Raw genomic sequence first — 18,201 nt, 5'->3', positions numbered from 1 at the left:
GTTTTAGTTTTATAATTTCAAAATTCTGGCATAGTTATAAACTCAAAATTTTGTTATTTGGTGTATGTTATGGTCTGAATTGTGTTCCTCTAAAATTCATATGTTGATGTACTAACCTCTGGTACCTCCGAATGTTATTGTATTTGGTGATAGATTGTTAAAGAGCTAATTAAGATAAAATGAGATCATAAGATCAAATTGGAACCTGGCCCAATTTGACTGGTGTCCTCATAAGAGAAGATTAAGATGGGGTGCCTGGGTGGCTCAGTTGGTTAGGTGTCGGACTTCAGCTCAGGTCATGATCTCGCCGTTCATGAGTTCGAGGCCCATGCCAGGCTCTGTGCTGACAGCTCAGAGCCTGAAGCCTGCTTCAGATTCTGTGTCTCGCTCTCTCTCTCTGCCCCTGCCCAACCCATGTTCTCTCTCTCTTTCTCAAAAATAAACATTTAAAAAGAAATTGTAAAGACACAGACAGGTACAGAGGGAAGACTTTGTGCAGAACCAGAGAAAGGCAGACACCTATAAGACAAAGAGAGAGGCCTAGAAAAAACCACCTCTGCCCATATCCTGAGTTTGGACTCCTGGCCTCCAGAACTATGAGAAAATGAATTTCCATTGTTTGAGCCACCAGTCTGTGGTAATTTTTTATGGCAGTCTCAAGTAGCACAGTGAATCACTATTCGGTATGAGTCTCAATTCTCTCTGCATCTTTTTAAATCTTATTCTCTATATTGTACAATTTAATAATTAGTTTCTGGTAATAACTGTTCATTCCTAAAAACAGTATCGCTGTGAAAATAATTTGTCGTAATCTGATAGTAGCTCAATTGAAAACATTGAAAAAATACGTTTTAATTGAAATTTGTTGATGCTAAAAATAATTGAATTTGTTCCACAGAGATAAATTTATGTGGATAGCTATGCAAATGTACGCATATTCTGAAAGAAAAACAAAACAAAAACACATAGAGAAAGAAGTATTAGACCCTACATTGGTGGTTGAGCTTCAGAATCACTTGGGAGATTTTTTCAAATGGGGATGCCTGGATGTAGCTCTGGAAGTTCTGGTTTAAAGGCCTGGCATGTAGTCAAGTCACTGGAATTGTAAAAGCTCCTCCAAGTAATTCTAATGTGCAGCCAGAATTGGGAACCACCGCTTTGTAGTAAGAAAACACTACCTGAGTTTTAATCTGGGTGAGGGAGTAGTAAAGATTTTTAAAATTCTCTCTTACTCATAGAACCAATAAGGAACAAACTGAGCAGGGAAAAATAAAAAAATATCCTCAGTATCATCAGTAAAACCAGGGAAAGGCCATAACCTCGAAGCCTAAAATTTGAGGACAAAATCCTTACTCATCCTATAGAGAGGGAAGAAGGTGAACATGAATCGGCTTTGAAGCAGTGGTTTGGAGTCAAAAGTAATAAACTAAACAACTAAACAGAAGGCATCAGATGCATGGAGTCTCTCAGGAAGTCACAGGCCAGCTAGTCAGCACCCACCATGGTTTTTGGCTTTGGCACTTTCTTTGCAGTGGTCTCTACTGTAGCCTGGACCATGGCTAATTATATCAGTGGGCTCCCTGGAGGTGCTTAAGTTGAACGTCATGATTCAGGGTCAGGAGGAGCAGAGCTGTCAGGAAGGTCTCTGAACCACCTTCAACAGCTGTGGCCATGGTGGGAGCCCCCCCACAACCTCCCCCAACCAGGAGGAGACCTGCAGATCATTATAGATGAAATCACAAACTTACTGGCTGCTATGTGAATAATATAATGGAAGATACAATCCTAGTGACAAGCTACGACAATAAGACTGAGAGGTTAGTTGGTGAGATATGGAGATAAAGAGTTTTTGAGTATTGTAAGCTCATAGTTGCACACCACAGCTCAGCTGGACCTTCAGTAATGAGCCATGCTATTAGTTTATACCGAGAAAAACACTGTGGTGTCTGCAACCCAGCTTTTTTTCAGGCTAATAGCTCATCAGCTTGCTAAAATCTATACTATTCATGCACACAATGGTTGAATTCCCGAATGTAATCAGTGGCTACAGATGGGAAGATATTTCTCTCCCATTCCCACAGCATTTGCAGATAGAGACATTAAGAAAATGTTCCGAAGTAATATACGAAACCCTCAGGTTCTTCAGGAGGCGATGACATTCAAGAAGATTCTTTCCAACCTGGGATTACCAGTTAGTTGTGCTTTGCCGTAATGTCCTCTTGTGGAAGAATAGAATTTATGGTGAGAAACAAGCTGTCATACAGTTCATTGATTCTAAAATTCTTGGCATAACTACCTGCTACATGATATTAGAAATCATTTCAGTGAATGTGTATGTCCGAGTGGTGTAGACTATATTCTCTATCCAGATGGGAAACTCCAGGGCCAGTGACTACATTCTTACCTTGAAGCCTACAAAGAATATAAGGACTTTAGAGACAGAAGTTATGGAAAAGGAGGTAAAAATAGTCAAGTCAGTTTGCACTGGCTTCTCTTATCTTTGGGGATTGTGGGCTCTGATTAAAGCCAAATACTCCACTGTTGAGTTTGATTTCCCTGAGTATGCAATTGTTCGTTTTAACAAAGACTTCAAAATGAAGCCTGCAGTTACTGTATTAAGTGCTTAAGAGATTTAATTATTTGTAGGCGCTGAGCAATCCTTGTGTGTCTCTTCTTAAGAAATTCTGAAAAGCCAATATTAATTAGAATTCTGTTATTTAATCTTGCTTGACAAATTGTGCCCCTATACAATCAATCTTTTTATTGTTTAAATAGATTGAATGATGTCAAGAAATCTGCCTATTGCTTTCACTATGTGGAGGCCTAGAAATATGTTGAATTTGCAAAAAGCTATGAAGATGTCCGTTTAATCCTTTCTTTGATAATGTAATCTATGTTATATGTGAATGGTTATAAATTTAACAGGATTCTGTGACTTTCATCTGTTTCATCTGTTTGTTGAATGTAATAATGAGAATGTTCTAGAATAAAGTTAAGTTTTACTTTAATTAGATTAATTTTAGTAAACATTCTAGGTATTCAGTGTAAACATTGTAATGTTAACGCACTGTAAGTAAAATGGATTATTTATTCTTTTTTTTTTTTTAAAGTAAGCTCTACACCCAACGTGGGGCTTGAAATCATGACCCTGAGGTCAAGAGTCACATGTTCTACCTACTGAACCACCCAGGCACACCATGAATCATTTAGTCTTTAAGTGTCAGTCTCTTGCATAGATAATTTGGAATGCTGACATTAAAAATGTATGTTTAGAAGGGTGAAATACATTTACCTTCTATGTTGGTGGTACATCTTTTTGAATTGAATATTGAAAAGCAATTCTTTTGGGGAAATCTATTTTAGAATTAAGTTTCCCTTTCCCTGCAGAGTCTGGCAGTAGAAATATTAATATTTGCCATATGATTCTGGAATAGAAATTATTATTTAATGTTATCAAAATTATATTGATGTTTCCATAGCCTATATATGGTCAGTTTCAGGGTTTTTTTTTTAATTTTTTAAATTAATTAATTTATTTACTTGAGAGAGAGAGAGCACACAAGGGGCAGAGGAAAAGAGAGAGAGAGGAGAGGGAGAGGGAGAGTGGGGGAGAGAGAGAGAGAGAGAGAGAGAGAACCTTAAGCAGGCTCCACACCCACCACAGAGCCCGACTTGGGGCTCTGGCTCACAACCTGAGCTGAAATCCAGAGTCAAACACATTCAGAGTCAAAAACAGACCGAGCTACCCCAGATGCCCCTGTCAGTTTCAGTTTTTGAAATTTTATTGCCAAATTGTTTCTAATAAAAAATGTTTTATAACCAAGATATTCTAGGTTTTGTTTGTTTTTAAGTAGTAATACTTATTGCTAATTTTCTAAACAAATGTAGCAAGTTTACCCTACTTGGGGACAAATCGATATCATTTAGATGATTCATTTTTACCTCCCTCACTTCATTCCTTACATTTTGGTCTCATGTTTTATTTTGGTTCCATATTCAATGACTACTTGCTACATTAAGAGAAATATGTTGAAGTGTCTAAAAAGATTTAATAAGGAACAATTAGGACACTGATGTTGTACACGTAAATATGATCTAACAAAGTGTGAAATAAATACTTATGGTACAAGGCTTCTGTTTTGTTTCTTTGGTCTTGTATTTTTTATTTTGTTTGGGGATGAGGGGAAGGCCATTAGTATATGGAAGGAATTAAATCTCTAGGATAGATAAGTAGACATCAAGTTTCAGAAATTGCTGTGTAGAGTTTCATAGTCCTACTTTACTTTGAAAATGAGTCTGACATGCTTTGTATTTTAGTCATATGAGTGCCTCTACGCAAAGTTGGCTTAATGGATCTGGATATTCAAAATATGCAGCTACAAATTCTCTGAGAAATTATATAGGAGTTTGGTATGTGATTCCAGATGATATACATTCTCAGACAAGTGTTTCAAAATACTTGGATTATTTCAAGGCATTTAAAGCTAATAATGTAAGTAGAAACAGCTAAGTGCCATTTTAAATGGCAAATTCTAATTATGTAAATAGAATCTTAAAATCTGTATCTATAACTGTATTAGAACAAGATTTTTTTCCACCTCCCCAATGTTATAAACATTCCCTTTTATTTATATAAACCATATTACTACAGAGTCAATAGAAATTTATCTAGTTAATTAAATGAATAGAAACAATTAAACAATTTTTATGGTGGTAGAATGAACCTGAAAATGTGTTTTTGGTGGAATCTTCATCTATTGGTGGAACATTTTTATAGAGCCATAAAGAATTTGTAACACTCTTGATTTTTTGCTTACCAATCTCTTAAAGTATGACAGTGTATACCTTGGAGAACTGGGGGAGGGGGTGATCATTTTTCTACCTTATTCCATAATGTTATTTCAAATCATTTTGAGTAGAGATTCATTGAGCCATTTCCGGTAGCCTGGGCACAGTTGCCAGCTGTGGTGCTGTTGTAGGCTTTTTCAGAGAGATTTATGTAGAGGTGAACCTAACAGGGAATAATAGCTCTCATGTTAGCCCAGGGAATATGCATGGACGTTAGGAACAAAGTGAGATGTTTAAGATATTGTCTCCACTCTTTGGTGAGATTTTGTGTCTTTTTAGTGCTAAGATGCTCATACTTTCTGTACAGGTCAGCAGTATGTTCATATTGTTTCTCTTTATATTGATCATTTTAACATTTCTTAAAAAAACCTAAATCTCAACGGTGTTGTTAAAATATTCCTCTAATTTGTACCGTGGCTTCCTGAGATGTCTGTTGTCTTTTTATGTTAAGCTAGAGAACTTGAATGCTTTACCTAGTAACTGGTGGTAGGCCCAATTTGTAATATGAAAAGCGTGTTAGAAGTGGTAAACGAATACATATTTAACAAGCCAAATTCAATCTTGTTCCCTTTTTTCCTTGTATCCTTATACAATTTTATCTGACGGTGCTATTTGATTTTTTTTCCCCTTACAATCCCATACTTTTCTGGAAATCAAAGAGATATGGTTGTAAATGATCATCTGAAATATGAACACAAAACTCATCAACCAGATCTTCCTCGGATGTATATAAAGGAGTATAAATAAAAATTCACAAATTACTGTAAAATTTATCTCATTATATGTGTATATATACGTATATATACACATATATATATATGAGTGTGTATTATATATATATAATATATATATGAGTGTGTATATATATATATATTATATACATATATATGTGTATATATATATGTATATGTGTATATATATATATGTATATATATATATATATATGAGTGTGTATTGCTTTGCATTCTCTTTCCTATTAGAAATTTATCTGTCAGAAAATGATCCAGCTCTTTGGTTGTGAACTAGAAACAGCCAACAGTTCTAGCTACATAGTGGGATAACAGAGGAAGTGGAAATAAGGTTTATCAGTTTTTATATTAATGTCAGTACTTATTTATATAGTCTTTCAGTGCCCAATATGATATTTATTCTTGAGTTGGCCATTCATTTTTGTGAGGTTAGATTCTGGAAGCAATCAATTAACACACTGTTATATTAATAGAGCTCCATTCATTGAGTTGAGTCTAAGCTAAAATAAATTTAAAATATAATCTAATGATTGCAAACTGAAGTATTACTCTTTCTTATTTCCTTTTTCTACCAAAAGAAAAAAAAAAGGAAAAGTCTTGAATTGCACATATCTCAGTGTGAATCTAAACCCCACATACATAAAAGATATGATAATAATAACTCTCAGTTCAACTTAAGCATATCTCATTGGCTTCTCTAAATAAAACTGTTCATCAGGGAATTGTAAAAGATAGAAAAGATGTGAGTGATCTCTTAGTTACTCAGAGAGATATTTATCTTAACTTCATTTTAACTTCGTAAATATATGTTAATAAACCTTCCAGATTTAAAGAAAAGAACATTGTCTGAAAGGTTAGAAACCTCAACTTTTAAAATTATACAGATATTTATTTTAGACTAGCCACAGACTTCAGTATGATTTTGAGAATTCCTTACTTGGTAATACAAATAAAAATATTATCTAATAGTTTGATTTCCTGCCTTAAATTTCTTTTAATGAGCATTTTTACTGCAGTCCAAAGTGATATAGGCTTAAGTTTTTAATATTAATCAGTCATTCAGTTGACAGAGAAAGTTAACAATGTTTTTACACTAGGAGAAGAGTTTTGTTATTGGCATCAATTTGTGTTACTTTAGAGAAAAGAAGGCAAGTGCTGGTAATTATTATGCACAGAGGAAAAAAGATTTACAAGTATGTAGTAAAGCAGCTTTATCTTTATTTCACAATGGATTTGCTCTGATTTTTCTTCTTTAACCCATTAGATTTTAGCATGTCCTTTGGGGACACATTAAGTCAATATGTTTTGTTTGTTTTGTAAGTTTTTTTTTTAAAGAAGACATTAGTTATATTGAACCATTTTTTCTCTTTTTATTTCCGATTACATTCCACCTCTGTCATTACAGTGTTATGCCTTGGGTTTTAAACCTTTGGACAGAAAAGTATATCCATTATTTTAAATTATTTTTTCCCTTTCTTTGAAGCTCAGTCTATAAATGTGTTACTAAAAAATAATTACTTCGATTAGCACTACTTGAATACTTGAAAACTGAAAATGATAGCATATATTATAAAATAAATTAGATCTTTCTGAACAGGTATTTTTACACTAAAAAAATTCTTTTCTGGGTCATAATATGAAAGGGATAAAAGATGTGTACCATGTGGATAGGAAAAGGAGATAATGGACATGGAAAATACTCTTTTGTGTTAGGGACATTCATGCTGTGTTCAGTATAAATCCTATGGTTTTCTAGTTATGAAAAAATGCTCTCTAAAATATTTATCTATAATAGTAGTTCCTAAATGTAGGCATGTTTTGTTTACATCTTACCTATTACTGGTGTGATGAATATCATCAATCACTTTAATAAAACACTGATAAGATGTTTTAAGTTAATAACTAATATAAACTATGGGGTTTTTTGTTTGTTTGTTTAAATATTTGAAATTTATTGTCAAATTGGTTTCCATACAACACCCAGTGCTCATCCCAAAAGATGCCCTCTTCAATACCCATCACCCACCCTCCCCTCCCTCCCACCCCCCATCAGCCCTCAGTTTATTCTCAGTTTTTAAGAGTCTCTTATGCTTTGGCTCTCTCCCACTAAACTATGGTTTTTGGGTGGTAGTGGTGTGTCAGTGTAGGCTCATCAATTGTAATAAATATGCCACTCTGGTAGAGAATGTTGATCATGAAGGGGGCTATGTAGGTGGGAGAGCAGGGGATACAGAGAAATCCCTGTCCTTTCCTCTCAATTTTGCTATGAACATAAAACTAATCTAAAAAATAAAGTCTTTTTTAAAATTAAAAATATGACATCTTATATAGGAACTGATTAGTGAGGAGTAAGAAAAAGGTGACTGATTAGAGTTGTGGGTGGTCCTGTTAGTTACATTTCAAAAGGAACTTTCAAAGACAAGTTGAAACCTATTGTATCTAAATAAGCTACTTTCCGAGACCTGGAAAAGATCCCATAAAAGGGGGAAGAGACAACCGTGCTTACTGCCATTGTTGTGCTTGTAGTGTGCTGCTATTTTCATGTAGATAGTGACAGTGAATTTTTTGTTGTTGTTCAATAATCTGAAATCATTCCCTGCACTCATCTGGACTGAAATAACCATAAATGGTTGGAATCTGCAAAGGGGGAAACGTTTTTACTCTGCTGGATTTAGGAGCCTTTGTACATCTAGGTCAGTTTCCATGAAATGAAGTATTTGAAGTTTGGGGGCCCTGGGTGGCTCAGTTAAGCTTCTGACTTTGGCTTAGGTCATGAACTCATGGTTCATGAGTCCAAGCCCCGCATTAGGATCTGTGCTGACAGCTCAGAGCCTGGAGCCTTCTTCAGATTTGTGTCTTCCTCTCTCTCTCTCTCCCCCTCTGTCCCTCTCCTGCTTGTGCTCTCTCTCTGGAAAGTAAATAAATAAACATTTAAAAAATATTTTTTAATTTAAAATATATCATTAGTATAAGGAAGAAGACATAACATTATACCATGTGCCTAAATGATAATTTCTTTATGTAGGTTTAAGAGAAAAAGATAAACTAAATAATTGTCATTGTATTAACTATATCTTGGATTGGGAAATTGTGGCATAAAGCTTAAACCGTGTGTATCAAATGTGAACTATGGTAGTATAATCTGCATTGTGTATACCATAGGTGCTATGAATAGTCTCAGCACTGAAAATACAGTAATGCCTCTCAAGTGAATGCAACTTTTGATGTAGGCATTTTGATATGCCTCAGAAAGTCTAAGAATTTGTTACTCTGTTTGACAATATACTTCCTATTTTTGTTGTATATTTATGTGTTCAAAATTTAATTTCTATTCTATGTACTGCTATTAACTTACGTAAAATTTGTCCTGTGATGTTTTGCTTTACTTCTGTTTAATAAGGCCTTTCACCAATGATTTAAGGAAGGTATACATCTTCTTTAAAAGATTCTATTCCCTGGGCGCCTGGGTGGCTCAGTTGGTTGAGCGTCCGACTTCGGCTCGGGTCATGATCTCACAGTTCGTGACTTCGAGCCCTGCGTTGGGCTCTCTGCTGACAGCTCAGAGCCTGGAGCCTGCTTCAGATTCTGTGTCTCCCTCTCTCTCTGCCCCATTCTCACTCATGCTCTGTCTCTCTCTGTCTTAAATAAAACATTAAAAAAAAAAAAAGATTCTATTCTGGAAATAAAAATTGGTTGTAACAGTCAAGGTGGATTCTAACTGTAAAATAAAAACAAGATAATTTAACAGATTAACAAATTTTTGGGAGCTCCTGGGTGGCTCAGTCGGTTGAGCATCCAACTTTGGCTCAGGTCATGATCTCACAGTTGGTGAGTTTGAGCCCCGTGGGCTCTGTGCTGATGGCTTGGAGCCTGGAGCCTGCTTCAGATTCTATGTCCCCCTCTCTCTCTGCCCCTCTGCTGCTCACACTCTGACTCTCTCTCTCAGAAATAAATAAACATTAAAAAAATTAACATATTAACAAATTTTAAAAAGAAAAAAACACATGAACATTTCAATAGGTTAAAAAAATGCACTTGACAAATTTATGACCAAAAAAAAAAAAAAAAAAGAAAGAAAGAAAGAAAGAAAAGAAAAGAAACTTTTCAGTTCAAGAAACGGGAGCCTGGGTGGCTCAGTTGGTTAAGCATCTGACTTCGGCTCAGGTCATGATCTTATGGTCTGTGAGCTCTAGCGCCACATCAAGCTCTTGCTGACAGCTTGGAGCCTGGAGCCTGTTTCAGATACTGTGTCTCCCTGTCTCTCTGCCCCTTCCTCACTTATGCTCTGTCTCTGTCTCTGTCTCTCTCTCTCAAAAATAAATAAACATTTTTTAAAAAGTATTTTTTTAAAAAAAGAAACCTTTCAGCAAACTTAGAATAAAACATTTTCCTTAGTTTGGAAAAGATTATCTATAGAAAACCAATAGCTAACATCATACTTAATAGTGAGATATTCAATAATTTCTTCCTGAGATAGAAACAGGGCAAGAATGCCCATTTTCTTCTACCTCCACTTAACATTGTCCTAATTCTTCCAATAAGGCAAGAAGAAGACAAAAATTCATGAAAATAAGAAAGAAAGAAAGAAAGAAAGAAAGAAAGAAAGAGTGGGGGAAGAGAAGGAGAGAGAGAGGGAGGGGGAGGGAGGGAGGAAGCACAGAAGAAGGAAGAAGGAAGGAAGGAAGGTAGGAAGGAAGGAAGGAGGGAAGGAGAGAGGGAGGCAGGGAGGGAGGAAGGGAGGAAGGTGTAAACCCGTCTATTTTCAGGTTACTTAATTGCTTACATAAAAAAATTATAGGGAATATAAGAAATAACTAAAATTAATAAGAGAATTTAGCACAGCACAAGATACAAAGATAATTTACAAAAGTCAGCAAAACTTTTAGGTTGAAGAGCTTATATCCGAATAGCAATACAGAACTATCAGAATACACACATACAGAGATACACTCAAATTTTTTACTAAAGTATAGTTGACACAACGTTACATTAGTTTCAGGTGTACAACATAGTGCTTTAGACAGGTCTTTCTGTTATGCTATGTTCGCCACAAATGTGGTTATAGATGTCACCATACAACACTATTACAATATCATTGACTGTACTTCCTATGCTGTACCTATTTATCTATGCATAAAAATAGAATAAAAGTATCATGGCAATGTTAAATTGCTGCAGAAGTTTCTAAATGCATAATCTAATTTCTGTACTTAACTCATTGCTCCCTGGTAAACCCAGAGTTAACAGATCAGTACTAGTTATAAATAAAAGTCCTGCTACTGCTAACATTTGGACTTTTCCCAAATCCCGTTCCTCCAACTATTACTTTGAAGTATTATTTGAGTTTTTCCTTTTTTTCCTACCAACTTGCATTCTCTCTTCTTACTAGTTTGGCCTTGTATTAAATTTATCCGTGTCAATTGCATATAATCTGAGCAGTAAAGAGCATTTAACTCCACTTACCTCCATTATTCTATAAAAAATGTAATTGGACTTTTAAAAGTCTAAAGCTGAATAAATAGAAATTGTTATTATTCTTACACCACTGAAATGGCCAAAAACCACCGTATGAGCTGGTAATTTCTCTCTGGTCTATTATAACAACCTTTACTATTATTATTATTATATAAAAATTCACATCATATTCACATATGAATAATTACACATTATTAACTCAGCTTGAGTTTTGAGATACAATGAACAGTTAAGGAAAATTGACAGAGATGAGGTGAGATAAGGTAGGTGGTTCAGACTGCAATTGCTTAGAGACATAATCAGATGCCACCTCTCAGAAATATATACAATAAATATTTTTTTTCTTTAGAGTTTTGAAAGTACACTTCAAAAATTGGCCTTCTGATCTCTATTCCTAATCCTCATTTACCTACATGATGACCACTGAAACAGGAAATAGAATCCTATCCTATAGGTAAGTTATTCTACATTAAAGATCTCAATAAATTGCACTCCACAATTTTCCATAGAATGCTAAGTAGCATGTGTACATCTATCATAACCATACATGACTAACATGGTTCTTCTATTCTACTGGTTGATGTATTGTATTTTGTACTCTGCATTTTGGCTCTGTTTAAATGATGTACATTTCCTGCCGATTTCTGGTTAAAGGAAACCATAGCTACCCTTTGGATTTTTCTGAATCACTGTTTTCATTTCCTTATCCTGCAAATTGCAGTTCTCTAGAGTTCGTGAAAGTCTTAGTTCTCCTGAGAACCTTAGATTTCAGGGCCAGAGGTTCACCCCATTGGCTGGACAGGAGGTGAAAAGATTGTCTCAACCCAAATAGAGTCTCACTGAATCCAAGTAGAATTTTCCCCTCATAAACAGGAAATTCATGCTTGCTCTCCCTGGCTTTGTTTCTTTCTGAGCTTTTTATCTAGAAAAAACTTCTTGTGACCTACCTTATTAAACCCAAATGGGCTCAGGACTCTGTGCTTTGATCAAAAGAAGAATTCAGTAAATATTTATTGAATAGAGCCTACTCACAGAATTGTCTTAGAAGTTCCAACTTTTCAACTAGGTGAAGATTCCAACACTTGAGAAATAATTGTTGAAAACTTTCAAAAGAAAAGAAAATACCAAACCTAAATTCTGTATTAAATTAAAAATTTTTAATATTTCATAATATTGCATATCTAAGTGTCTTGCTACATAAGAGTAGCATAGTCTCCCAAGAAATAGGTGGGCCAAATAAGATGACCTGATTATCATCAGTTCTTTCATCCCTATAGTTTATGATTATAAATATTCACCACTTAAATTTAGCAAACATTATTACCTCTTTCAATTCTAATCATGAATAAATATATTTCAAATGTACCATGGGATATAGGACAGATTTAAATATCACACACACACACACACACACACACACACACACTCATACACATACAATTTTACATTGCACTGTATTCCTCTACTTTCAAATTTTTGGTGTTGGGGCGCCTGAGTGGCTCGGTCAGTTGGGCGTCCGACTTTGGCCTGGGTCATGATCTCATGGTTCGTGGGTTTGAGCCCCACACTGGGCTCTGTGCCGACAGCTCAGAGCCTGGAGCCTGCTTTGAATTCTGTGTCTCTCTCTCTCTCTGCCCCTTCCCTACTCATACTCTGTGTCTCTCTGTCTCTCAAAAAGAAATAAACATTGAAAAAAACTTACTTTCTTAGTTAGAGATTGCTTGGTAACCATCAACAGAACTCAATGAATTATGTTTAAGCAAAAGGAAAAAATATAAGAATGTCTCACGAAACTCAGTGGTAGGAGATACAAACAAGTCTCACAAAGAACTGGAACCAGGGACTGAATGTCAGTAAATGAGGTCATTTGCTCCCTCTCTTCTGGGGTCACAGAGCACTCAGTTTCTACTGACCCTCCATATATGCTAAATTTCTCCCTCCTCCTTCTACCTCCCTCCCTCTCTCTCTGTCTGTCTCTGTCTCTCTCTGTCTGTCTCTGTCTATCCCTTCCCTTTGCTTTCTCCAGTTTAGTGTACATATGATTGTCCCAGGCCTAGCTGGAAATAGTTTCTCTAATTAAAATCCAACAGAAATTAACTAAAGTCCTTGTATTCCAATCCCTAGGAAAGAGAACTTTATTGGCTTACTTTGAACTAGATTTCCATATATGTTTCAATCAGCTGCTGCCAGTGTAGGTGAATTCATATTTCCTATGACAATGGAGATGTGCATAGGTCATCTAGACGGTGTAATTATGTTGATATAAAAAGAGCCCTATTGGTGCGCCTGGGTGGCTCAGTCGGTTAAGCGGCCAACTTCGGCTCAGGTCATGATCTCATGGTCCGTGAGTTCGAGCCCTGCGTCGGGCTCTGTGCTGACAGCTCAGAGCCTGGAGCCTGTTTCAGATTCTGTGTCTCCCTCTCTCTGACCCTCCCCCGTTCATGCTCTGTCTCTCTCTGTCTCAAAAATAAATAAATAAACATTAAAAAAAATTAAAAAAATAAAATAAAATAAAAAGAGCCCTATTAGTAATATACATATAAACCTACAAAAATGTGTGTCCTTTCCCTCTCCGTGATTACTAACACTGAATCCAGTATACTGTGGCTTCTTCACTACTTGCCCAAGTACTGATTATTGACTTTTTTAGAAACTATGTGAAGAATCCTGGGTGGGGGAAGCTCAGTGGCCTTGGATGAATATAGGATGATACAGGAAAAGTCCAGTTACCTGAGGCACAGTAAGGAAGCTCAGTATTCTATCTGACCCTCCTCCTGGCCCTAGGAACACATCTCTCAATGATGAGGCACAAGCAGAATGTGTATACAACCCTTCCTCGCTTTTGCCATCTTTCTGCCTCCTAACTTTGCCTTGCCTAGTAAGCAACTCCTGGTATTAAGGAAAACCAAATTCTCCTTTTCACAAGCCAGCAGAGACAGATATGTTAGTGTGTAAAAATTGTTTGGTGTGTAAAAATTTAATTTGGCCTAATCCGAGGCAGAGAGTGGAAGAACTGACAGTGTCAGCATATGTCTTGTTTTACGTATTCATGGAGACTGTAGGTGGCTGTCTGACCTTGAAAAAGAAAGCTCTTATGGGGCGCCTGGGTGGCTCAGTCGGTTAAGTGTCTGACTTCAGCTCAGGTCACGATCTCGCAGTCCATGAGTTCGAGCCCCGCGTCAGGCTCTGGGCTGATGGCTCAGAGCCTGGAGCCTGCTTCCGATTCTGTGTCTCCCTCTCTCTCTGCCCCTCCCCCATTCATGCTCTGTCTCTCTCTGTCTCAAAAATAAATAAAAACATTAAAAAAAAAATTTTTTAAAGAAAAAGAAAGTTCTGTTTCACTCTTGTTGTTATCATTGTTTCCTCAGAGACTAAGTTTCTTCATTGATAAATGATGGTAATTACAATCATAACTACCTCCTAGTGCTGCTGCAAAATTTTAGAACAGTCCCTAAGACATGGTTAGCACTTATTAAATGTTAGCTATTATGATCTTTGCCACAGATAAAGTAGGACTGAAAAAAAATCCATATCCTTAAATACTTACATTAATAATCAACAAAGAATAAAAAATAAACAAATTAAGCATTAAACCCAGAATTTTAGAAAAAGAGTAAAATTAACTTAAAAGAACAGAAAGTAGAAAGTCAACAACAGGAAACATAGAAAAAGGTGGTGCTAATAATTATATCTGAGCACTGATTTCTCGGTAAGGGCGCTAATAAAACAGGTAAACTATTAGATGACCTAATGAAGAAAAGGGGGCACATAAAAGCACAAATTTAAAAAGACAAAGATATATAAAACCACAGATATCAACAAAATTACAAAACTATTGAAAGATTTTTTTCTCAATTCTAAGAAAATAAATTTGAAAACCTACATGCATGACTATTTTCTGGGAAAATATGAATTACCAAGAATAATTCTAGAAAGATGAAAAATTTAAACAAACAGATTGCCATTAGAAATAGAGAAAAGTATCAAAAAACAAACTTCCCCCCCAAATAAAGCAGTATGATTAAATAATTTCAGAGTGACATTTTACCAGATGTTTAAAAATTAAAATCCCGGGGCGCCTGGGTGGCTCGGTCAGTTAAGTGTCCGACTTCGGCTCAGGTCATGATCTCACGGTCCGTGAAGTTCCAAGCCCCGCATCAGGCTCTGTGCTGACCGCTCAGAGCCTGGAGCCTGTTTCGGATTCTGTGTCTCCCTCTCTCTCTGCCCCTCCCCTGTTCATGCTCTGTCTCTCTCTGTCTCAAAAATAAATAAACGTTAAAAAAAAAATTAATAAAAAAATAAAAATAAATAAAAATTAAAATCCCAATGTTCTTGAACTGTTCCAGAGCATGAAAAAAAGATGTGTTTTAGATTATTTTTATAAAACTACAATAAAAATGGTACTAAAAACCATCATGATCACATAAGAAAACTATAGACTACACTCACCTATGACTATTGAAGCAAACTGCTAAATAAAATACTAGCAAATATATTCCATCAGGAATTTAGGGATGAAGATTCACTATAAGAAAAATTTGTAACTCATAATAATTGACTGAAAGAGAAAAATCATAATATCATTCCAATAGATGCTGAAAAGGACTTGATAAATTCAATATCCATTCTTGTTAAATATATATATATATATATATATATATATATACATACACACACAGATTTTAAAATTGGAACAAATGTAAACTTCCTAAACATGTTCAGTGGAGAAGGTAGAAAACTATCCAGTTAGGAACAACACAAAGATCCTCACTGTCACCAATAGTGTATGACAGCGCAATACATAAGAAAAGGATGAAATCAGCATAAAAATTGGAGAGAAAACAGATAAAAACATTGGTTTTGTAGCTAATTTAATTGTACACCTAGAAAATTCCAGAGATTCCCCTAAGAAAATTATTCCAAATAATAAGACAATTTGGTACAATGATGTAGGAAAACATTAATATATGAAACTCAACATCCTACATGTAATAAAGAGCCACCAGTTATAAGTTATAAAATAGATTAAAATGCCCCATATTCAATAACAACAGCACAACAACAACAACAAAAATACTTAAGAAAATAACTAACAAGGAAATACAAAACCTATATGAAGAAAACTTCATAATGTGAAAGACTAAAAAAAAAAAAAAGGAAAAGGAAACAAGTGGAAAGAAGAATTAATACAAGTCAAATCATGTTCTTGTGTCATAGAGTTTACCATCATGTAATAATATGAAGGCTCCCTAATTAAGAATTAAACACAGTCTCAATAAGAAATAGGATCATGATTCCTTTGGAAAGTGAGCAAGGTATTTATGCTCTTCATATAAAAACAAACAAGGACAATCAAATATTGAAATGCATTGTAACCCTATGATACGTATCCACAATAATGGTGCTATGATGGAAACAGTGCAGTAACATAAAATGGCAATGCAGGCTCTGACAGAGGAAGAGACCTCAAGTTTCAGCTGTAGATCCAAATGTATAAGGAAGTTTAGGATGTGCTAAAAGTGGCCTCCTAAATCAGTGGGCTATTCAACAAACGGTGTTTGGATAACTGAGTTGCCATCTAGAAAAAAAATATATTAACTTGGATTTCTATTTCACATACATTACCCAAATAAATGCCAGACTGATGAAAGATGTAAGTTAATAAAATATGGAATGATAAAACACGAGGAACAAATGGGAGAATTTTTTAAACCTCAGAATGGGAAGGGTATGCCACAAACCCCCAGAAGCCATTTAAAAAATATATTCAATTCAAGGGCATAAAAATCAATCATTTTCTGCTTAGGGAAAAAAAAAGACAGAACAGTAAAAAAGATAACAAACATGGAAAACAAGCTTAGAAAACAAATTCATATACAGCCATTCTAAGAGCTTCTACTCATCAAAGGAAAATGGCTAACATCCAATAGAAAAAATTGTCATAATACATGAAAAAACCATCCTCAGAAATAGAATTACAAATGAACATTAAGTATATGAAAAGATCTTTCGTTTCACCCCTAATGGGAGAAACTTAAACTACACTGAAATTTGTACATCATGGATTTCAGCCTCTGGAAAAGGAGAGTGTATAAATTGGATACTGACATTTTAAAAATAGAGTTTGCATAGAATATCCTTTTGTGCTCTCTTTATTTTGTACCATATATATATAGAACCTATTTAAAAGTAAGTGAAATTAATTTTTAAAACATAAGAAAAAATACTTAGTACAGAGTCACATCACATAAGTACATGTGGAGAACACAAAATAATGCCAATATTCATAAGTACACGCATACGTGGTAAACGTCTCAAAAATGTGTACCAGGGGCGCCTGGGTGGCACACTCGGTTAAGCGTCCAACTTCAGCCAGGTCACGATCTCACGGTCCGTGAGTTCGAGCCCGGCGTCAGGCTCTGGGCTGATGGCTCGGAGCCTGGAGCCTGTTTCCGATTCTGTGTCTCCCTCTCTCTCTGCCCCTCCCCTGTTCATGCTCTGTCTCTCTCTGTCCCAAAAAAAAAAAAAAAAAAAAAAAAAAGTTGAAAAAAAAAAATTAAAAAAAAAAAAATGTGTACCAGCTTCAGGATGGTGTTACCTCCTTACAGAGTGAGCAGGAGAAGATCTGAGTACAAAAGTAGAGAGGCCCTCCAGTTTATGTATAAGTTTTTTTAAATCTAAGGCAGATTTTATCATTGTTAATTCTGAGGGGTAAATTCATAGATACATGCTAATATTTCTCTATTTTTTTGTATTTGAAATAATTCATGATTCTCATAAAAAGCTATGGAAGCTTTTAATTCTGAGGGGTAAATTCATAGATACATGCTAATATTTCTCTATTTTTTTGTATTTGAAATAATTCATGATTCTCATAAAAAGCTATGGAAGCTATGGAAAATAGTACCTCAATGATAGAAAAAGTCTATCAAAGTGCTGGCAGAGAGAAAATAACATTTTCTGCAGATCATTTAAAGACAACATAATCTGTTCACTCCGGTGTGTACTTTTTTTTTCTTGGAAACATCTTTTATTATTTTTTTATATTTATTTTTAGTTTTTATTTTAATTCCAGTTAGTTAACATACAGAGTAATATTAGTTTCAGGTGTACAGTATAGTGATTCAGC

The 18,201-nt window shown here is 35.2% G+C and overlaps 1 pseudogene; it reads left to right on the top strand.

The window, feature by feature from the left end:
- Window positions 1–1,501: 1,501 nt before the first annotated feature.
- Window positions 1,502–2,627, top strand: LOC125922436 (ethanolamine kinase 1-like; annotated as a pseudogene).
- The last annotated feature ends 15,574 nt before the right edge of the window (window positions 2,628–18,201 follow it).

Source organism: Panthera uncia, chromosome B1, assembly GCF_023721935.1.
Source record: "Panthera uncia isolate 11264 chromosome B1, Puncia_PCG_1.0, whole genome shotgun sequence".
Taxonomy (NCBI): domain Eukaryota; kingdom Metazoa; phylum Chordata; class Mammalia; order Carnivora; family Felidae; genus Panthera; species Panthera uncia.
The sequence above is the reverse complement of the archived record's forward strand: the minus strand, read 5'-3'. Positions and strand labels throughout refer to the sequence as shown.